The sequence below is a fragment of the Hibiscus syriacus genome, unplaced genomic scaffold (assembly GCF_006381635.1).
Source record: "Hibiscus syriacus cultivar Baekdansim isolate YM2019G1 unplaced genomic scaffold, ASM638163v2 tig00000405_pilon, whole genome shotgun sequence".
Taxonomy (NCBI): domain Eukaryota; kingdom Viridiplantae; phylum Streptophyta; class Magnoliopsida; order Malvales; family Malvaceae; genus Hibiscus; species Hibiscus syriacus.
In genome coordinates, this window is record NW_024061786.1 from 565,776 (window position 1) to 573,011 (window position 7,236).

The 7,236-nt window shown below is 30.8% G+C and overlaps 1 pseudogene; it reads left to right on the forward strand.

The window, feature by feature from the left end:
* The first annotated feature begins 2,236 nt into the window (after positions 1-2,236).
* Positions 2,237-5,051, forward strand: LOC120205366 (annotated as a pseudogene).
* Positions 5,052-7,236: the final 2,185 nt, after the last annotated feature.

A 7,236-nucleotide genomic window follows, 5' to 3' on the forward strand; every position in this document is an offset into this window, starting at 1 on the left:
GTCTCCGGACTGCTGTAGATCTTTTACTAAAGAGAGAAAATTTATAGGTGTTTACAAAACACTCACAACTCACAAGAAAATTCTCTAAACTCTTTAGTATTGGGAGAAAAAAATTATTTTTGGGGATGATTTTAAAGCTAAATGGGATAGGGTATTTATAGTTGAAGCTTAAAGACTATTCTTATAAATACCCTAAAGTATACAGGGACTAAAATGCATTTTCCCCATTTTTAGTTTCAACAAAATTAGGCAGCCCACCTTTGAATTCTTACAGCCACCGGCTGCCATCTAGAAAGCCATGCAAAATTGTTCAACAATTACTGGTTGCTATCTAGAATACCATGCAATTGTTAACAGATAGTGGCTATGTAATTCAGCTTATTGTTATTTTCTATTTTATAAATTATTAATTGATTGAGTAGTTAAATATTTTTTTTATATGTAATATAAAGAACTACATGTACAAGGAGATAAAGTCCCATGGCACAAATTGATATGGTTCCCCCTTCACATTCCCAAACATAGCTTGATTACATGGATGTTGCTTCTTGATAGACTCCTAACTAAAGAGAGACTCCTCAAAATGAGAATTGTTACTGATGGCTCATGTATTATCTACAAAGAGGCTACGGAGACTAGAGATCATCTGTTCAGTGACTGTACTATGGCAATTTCCATATGGAATAATATTCTTCATCTCTCTGGTTTAGACATACCTCCTTTACCATGAGTGACCATGTTAGACTGGGCCTGTAGTGCTTGGAAAGGTAAGTCCCTTCTCACTACCATCTTGAAACTTGCTTGGTGCGTTTTTATTTATTCCATATGGGAGGAAAGGAATAGAAGATTATACCGAGGAAGCACAAGAAGTGTGGAAGAGATAATTAACTCTATTAAGGAGACTGTAGGTATTCAATTAAGAGGAAGGAATATAAATAGATTAGATAGTATGAATTTTTACCTTTGTAATCGTTGGGGAGTTTAACCATCGATTTTGTTGTAAGTAGGTTGTAATTTATACCATTTATGGGATATTTTTTGTAGCAGAACTCTGCATCTTGGGTAATAAAATTAAAATTATCCAAAAAAATATATTTTTATATTATTTTAGTTATGTGAATTTAAATTTTAGTGTTGATCTTAAAAATATAATATTTTTCTATTAAATATGATGAGAGAAAGAGGAAAACTTGTTTAGGATTGAACATGCTATCTTACAAGAATAACAAACTAGAAAATGACGATGTAGAATTTAAAAACAAAAATTGAAATTGAAATTTTGAATACTTTTTTATTGTATTATCATTTTTTAATAGTCTAGTATTAATGATTGATTCAGAAATATTTTTCATGGTTAATATATATGTAGTGATAGTAATTTTTTTCGTATAGGGTAGGCAATAATAACATTTTAGGGTGGATACCAATAAAATTTTAAGGTGAGGAAGTCAGTAAAATGAACAACAAACAAAAAAAAAAAATCAGATTTCAGGGTGAGCACGTGCCCACCCTAAAGTATACATGCATCTGCCACTGTCTAGTATGACTATAAGACAATATATATAATAATATTTTTTTAATTAGTGACCATGCACACACATTTTACATATGCAACTGCCTGAAATTTTAGACATCTGAAGAGAGTAATATTTCTTTTATCATTGAAGTCGATTAGGTTGTACTACCATTTAATATATAATTATTTAATTTCTAATATTATATAATATTAGATCAATCAAATATCGATTAAATTAAGATAATACTAAGATTAAGAAAAAAAGTTAAAGAAATATAGATTAAGATAATTATTTAGGAAAAATCGGTGAATTTTTATAGTAATTCTAAAATCGTTACAGATAAATACGATTTAATAAATTAATATTTTGTTTAAAATTCAAAATTCAAAATAATATTTATTTAAAATTGAAACATCAAATTAAAGAATTATCCCTTTAATTACCAGACCACATAATTAAACTAATTCCATTTAAAATCCCACATATATCAAAATATTATTTTTCTAAATTTAATGATAACAAATGAACATTTGTGAAATTAAAGTAACCATTTAAGTAGTTTACGCAAGATAAAAAATTAGGTCAGGGACGAAAATAACTTCTTCAATGGTAGAACCGTTAATTGTATACAAAACGGAGCCCTTTTCCCTTCAACCACTTATTCTTCCTTTTCTTTTAACTTTTGTTTTTTCATTTTTCTTTTTCTGTGTCTCTGGGCTTCTGTCTCTCACAAGTCATAAAAGAGTCCTCGCACTCTCTACATTCACAGCTTCCTCTTCCTCATGTACAGTCTTTTTCACTTTTGAAAACTGATACCCCACTTCCCAGATTTTCTCTCTCCCCAAACACCATTTTCCCCTTCACTTTCCAAAATTTTCCATCAGGCATTGGCCTTTCAATCCCATGGCGGATATAGCGAAGTACATGCCTATCAATGGCGGAACAACCGTCGCTACAGACTTTAAGAACCTGTTTTCGATCATCAAAACGAGAAGAACCGTGGCTTTCTTCGTGTCTGTCTTCGTCGGTTTCACTGTTTTCTTAGCCTTTTGCCCTTCTTCAAACTCTTCTTCTCCCTGGGTTTCCAGCATCTTTTCTGCTAGTTCATCCACTTCCACAACTGCCGGCTCTAGTAGATCTCAATTTCCTTCCCTCTTTAATTTCTTTTTCCCAACACTTCTTCTCCACTTCAACAACAAAGCATTAATTTCACTTCTAATAATCGTACCAGATCTTTTAACGAAACCAATCTACTCCCTAGTTCGAGAAACACATATTTTTTGCCTCCCAAGATAACTACAAACAAAACCCAAACTTCAGTTTTGCATGCAAATCAGACCAAATCTCCCAATGTTAATGGAAATCCGGCCATCACAAGCAATCAGACCGAGAAGAAAGAGAATTCCGGTAAACACCAGCAGATTAATCAGACTACAACAGTCACCGAAACAACTCAAGCGGTAGTGATACCGGTAGCTAACCGGAGTAGAAATTCTCCGGCCAAATCTGATTCTTCCGACAATGTTAATCAGACTGTAACAGTGATTGAAAAAACTCCGGTGCTCTCTAACGTGAGCAGTAATTCTCCGGCCAAGTCTGAGAAAACTGCAGCTAAAAAAGGAGTGGCGTCAAACTACACCGCTTCAGGACTGTCAGCTAAACAGGGGATTGAAAGTTTGATTGAATCTTTGATGAATTGCGATTTGTTTGATGGAGGATGGGTGAAGGATAATTCGTATCCGCTTTACAAACCAGGGTCTTGTTCATTTATTGATGAACAGTTTAGTTGTATTATCAATGGAAGGCCTGATAAAGATTATCAGAAACTGAAATGGCAGCCTAAAGGCTGCACTTTGCCAAGGTATTTTTTTAACTTATCTTCAGTTCAACTATTGATTAGATTAATTAAGCAATTTTTGGGTATATCTTGATCTTTGATTTTAGCTTATAGGGAATTTACATGCAATTGATCCTGCACTCAAAAGCTACATGGAATTTGTTTACTTTTTTTATTAAGCTAACATATAAGAACTTGTTGTTTTTGAAGATTGAATGGTGGTCACATGTTGGAGTTATTGAGAGGGAAACGTCTCGTTTTTGTCGGTGACTCACTGAATAGGAACATGTGGGAATCTCTAGTTTGCATTCTGAAAAATGCTGCGAAAACACCAAAAAATGTTTATGAAGCTCACGGAAGAAGCTACTTTCGAGGGGAAGCCTCGTATTCGTTCATATTCAAAGTAGGTTTTCATATATCCTATTGATGAAATTCAATAAGATTGCTCAATTCTATCCTTGAAACTTGATGAAACATTACTTATTTACCATTTCGGGACTGGTTTTGATGATTAATAGGATTATAACTGCACGTTGGAGTTCTTTGTATCTCCATTCTTGGTCCGAGAATGGGAAATGCCAGACAAAAACGGAGCGAAGAAGGAGACATTGCGGCTTGATCTTGTCGGAAAATCGTCTGATCAATATAAATCGGCTGATATCCTCATCTTCAATACGGGACATTGGTGGACTCATGAGAAAACTTCCAAAGGGTTGGTTGATTATATTTTTCCCGTTTCACTTTTATTGCTGTTATGTAACCAATTGGTTTCAATGAATATGTCCGTGCTCAACAACAGGAAAGATTATTACCAAGAAGGCAGTCATGTTTATGATGAACTCAATGTTCTTGAGGCCTTTAGGAAGGCGTTGACAACGTGGGCTAGATGGATTGATGCCAACGTAAATCCAATGAAGACTATGGTGTTCTTCCGGGGTTATTCCGCTTCTCATTTCAGGTAAAGGGGAAAGACTTTGCCGATACTATCTGTTCCCTCATATGCCATCCAGTTTTGAGATTGAATAAACCAGCAGGATAACAAGTTACTACCTTGTAGCACATTGAGAATTATGCAGGCATTTACTGAATGTTTTATGGTTGCTTGAATCTTTCTTCAGTGGGGGGCAGTGGAATTCAGGAGGAGCATGTGATAGCGAAAATAAGCCGATCAAGAACGAGACATATTTAACGGCATATCCGTCAAAGATGTTGGTGTTAGAGTCGGTGCTGAAGGGGATGAAAACGCATGTCACCTACCTTAACATTACTCGGTTGACTGATTTCCGAAAGGATGGCCACCCGTCAGTTTACCGGAAGCACCCGAAGCAGCAACTGAGTGAGGACGAAAGAAAAGCGCCTCTAAAATACCAGGACTGCAGCCATTGGTGCCTTCCGGGCGTACCGGATTCGTGGAACGAGCTCCTCTATGCTGAGCTGCTCGTAAAAGAAAACAAGATGAGACAACATCAAAGGAGAGCTAGGTAAAAATTAAATCTCACGAACTTAGGTTATTTTATTTATTGTTTCCCTTCCACTTTGAAATTGTAGAAAGAGAAGTAAGAGAGTAGATTAAGTTCTGAAAAAAAGGGAAGATAGTATATTACACTGAGCTCTTTTCATGGTAATAAAAATTTCTTGTTTATAGTATAATAGAAAATTGAGAATGTGATTTTGATTGGTAAGATTTGGAGATGAACCAAACACTTTTCTAAAGCCTCAAAATTTCTGAGGATTGTAATTATATCTTCTTTTTTATTTTAGAAAAATAAATATAGTGGATGGAACTCAAGTTTATATTTAATACTCTTAGTATATAAATATACCATTCCAGTATTTGTTTTTAAATAAATGCAATAATTATTATTTTATAAATATAATGACTTAATTTATTAAGAAAAATATTAACCTATCAAATCTAAATTCTTGTAACATTTAAGAACTAAGATTTCAAGTCAGTAAGCCTTTTATTCTTTATAATAATTCTTTTATTCTTATCATTTAGTAGATTATTTTATTTCCTCTCAATGATGGTATGCTATCGGCAGTTTTTTTTTAGATAATTGCACATGACATGATTTTATTAATTTATCGTCTTTATTATATTCTAAGCTGTTTTTTCAAAATCTTATATTAATTTTTAAATTATATTTTTTTCACGAACGAAGCGATCTCAATACTAAAGGAATTGTTATTATATTTTGAGTTTGAGCAACTTGAATGATATAAGTGTTTAATGTCAAATGATTATTCTGAACATAATATCTTGTGTTTATTAAACAAAATTTAATTTTTTAAACTTAAAATATTTTATGTTATTTTATAGATTACCATTATCATTTTATTCGGACCATTTTATTATATATTATTAATTTTATAAATTAAAAAAATTAATCTGATAAAACATTGAAAAGTAATTTGTGATCTTTTAAAATATTCAGATTTTAGGAACACCTTATATTTTTGGGTCATAAATTCAATTTTTACATATTTAGAAATAATACATATATACTTTAAAACGTTGCGAGTTGAATTTATAAAGAACTAATTTCCAAAACTTTCAAAGATCAATAGAATTAGGATAATTTAAAGATTTATATAAATTAGGAATAAATTAAAGGTTTAGCTCATTTTAGAATATAGTAATAAATTAGGAATTTGTATACAAAATACTTAAAAATTAATTTAAAATAAAATCATTTTTTAGATATTTTTATTTAATTTTTTTATTATATCACAAAATAAGGTTATTTAAGTTGAAAATTAAATTCTAAAATACATTCAACATATTTATATTTGAATTTGTATTTGATAAATGTTTTGAAAAAAAGCAAATTGTTTTAGCTTTTCTTTCGTTACAAAATTTGAATTGAAATTTCTTTTAAAATGAAATTTAAATTTAAACTCTCTTATCTTAATATCTTATTTTTTAAAATTTTATTTATTTTTATATTTTAAACTTTTTAAACCTTGATTTGATGGGAATATTTAAAATTTAAAATTTTAAATCACTTAATTCTTTCGTTCTACGTTTCTATCTTTTCTCTATGTCCTTTTTTTCTCTCACCTTTTAATTCAATATTCTAAAAAAATCTATATAGTATTTCAATATCGTACGCTCTCTTCCCCCTTTTGTGTTATAAAAACAATTTTATTAGTAAAAAACTCTTTTTTTTAAAAATAAATTGGTGTTTCATTACAAAATATATTTAAATTAGGGTTGTAAATGAGATGAGATAGATTGTGAACTATTTAAGATTGATTCGGTCAAAGTTCGATAAATACTTGAGCTCGAGATTGACTCAAGTTCTTAACGAGCCGAAATGAGTTACTTGATACTTAACTCGAAAAGTTCGCGAGCAACTAAAAAATAATATAATAAGATTTTCTTTTTTTTAAAATAAATTATAATAAAATAACATTATGTGTTGGTTTTAAAAAAATGCAATATAAAATTTTTATGTATTTAAAGTTTAGATTTGAGCTTGAGTTTGAGGCTTCAATCGATTTAAGTTTAAGATTTTTTGCTTCATTTTGAGCTTTTACATGCTTCAATTTATGGTTTTAAATTTGAGCTTGAAAATTTTAAGATTACAAGTTTTCGAGTCGATTTGAGCTCTATTTTAGAGTTTTTGAGTCGAGTCAAGCTCAGCAATACTCGAGCTTGACTCAACTCGTTTACAACCCTAATTCAAACAAGTCTTTACATATATTTTAAAATATTTGAAATATTTTGGGTAAACTACACCAATGATATTAATATTTGAGTAATTTTTTGTTTTTTCCACTGAAGTTTCAAAAGTAACAAATCAGTCACTAACATTATCAATTTGTAACAAAATGGTTACTAACATTATCGATTTGTAACAAAATGATCACTCCACC